The sequence below is a fragment of the Chrysochloris asiatica genome, unplaced genomic scaffold, assembly GCF_000296735.1.
Source record: "Chrysochloris asiatica unplaced genomic scaffold, ChrAsi1.0 scaffold00080, whole genome shotgun sequence".
In the NCBI taxonomy this organism is placed as follows: Eukaryota; Metazoa; Chordata; class Mammalia; order Afrosoricida; family Chrysochloridae; genus Chrysochloris; species Chrysochloris asiatica.
The window spans coordinates 2468967-2470365 of NW_006408598.1; positions in this window are offsets into that span (position 1 = coordinate 2468967).

Below are 1399 nucleotides of genomic sequence, written 5' to 3' on the forward strand. Positions count from 1 at the left end.
AGATTACGTTACATCCAAATGTAACTTACCCTATATAATGTGCCCATTCTTCATAATGGACACGATGATCTTGAGAAATGATTGTCTCCATCCTCCAAACTCTTGGCAATCTCCTAATAAAGCTTGGATTGGATCTCACCCCATCTCTATGATTGACTACAATGACAGCTGGCAAACCCTCATTTCAATTTGGCAACATCTGCATATATCAGGGCCCAGTCAATAGCCTCTATCATTATGATTATCATTAAAATATTAAGCAGATCACATAAATAATTCCCAACTTTACCTTCTACAACGCGTTTTCCTCTCTCGGTAGTCCTAGCTGCTTGAGCTCCCCACATTCTCTGCATTCTCAACCTTTGTTCCCCTGCTTTCATCCCCAACCCTGTCTCCTACTTTGCTCCCCCACCATTGACCTTTCTTTTTGTGACTTGACAGATCCACACTCTTGTCTGTCTCTGAGTCTTTCTTTGTCCTGAGAATCCCAGTCTGTTGGATATCTGAAATGTTTTTCATCCATTTCCATAATTGGTTCCTTATGGTTTTTCAGGTTGTGGCTATTGCCACCACTTCAGGGTCTCTTCTGCATAACCCCAGGTCATGCTCTGTCTCAGTCCAGCTGTTTCCCTTCCTAGCACTTATATTCATCTACAGTGGGTTGGTGCTGTAGTATAAGCACTTCTGCTAGCATAGTGGTTATGAATCAGGCTGCAAACCTTAAGGTCAGGAGTTCGAAACTACTAGATATCCCCTTGTTCTGTTTGAATGACTGCCTTTTGGTCTAGGTATCAATATTTGTATATTATTTTGCCATTTTTTAAAATTTTAACCAATATTATACTTTTTAGATTTATCCATATTGACACATGTAGCTGTTTTATACTATTCCATTGTATAGCTATTCCATTACACAGTGAGGCTTCAAAAGTTCATGGAAAATGGGATTGAAAGATAATGAAAAATTTCCACAAAATTTTTGATTACCTTTTATATTTTTACCCACTCCCTGTCTGATAATAATAAAGTGCTACTCCTGCTTTTGGAGGTGAGTGAAACTGCCTTGGACTATGCTACACTAACAATGAACAGAGAACTACGTTCACACTTTAATCTCTATCACATCCACCGGTAGAGAGGTGGTGAGTGCCTGAACAAGCAAAAACATTCATTCATCAAGTTAATATAAATACAACGACACCATTATGTCTCAGAGAAAATAGACAATTTCAGTTTACATGAAGAAACAAGACAGAGTGTCTCAAACAAGTGACCCACCACAGTGTCAGAAATGGTATAAGAACTACTTGATAAGGAATAAAAAATAATGAAATTTAGGTACCTCCCACAGATTGAGAGAAAGATCAAGGAAAACAAAGAGAACACAGGAAAAAAAAAA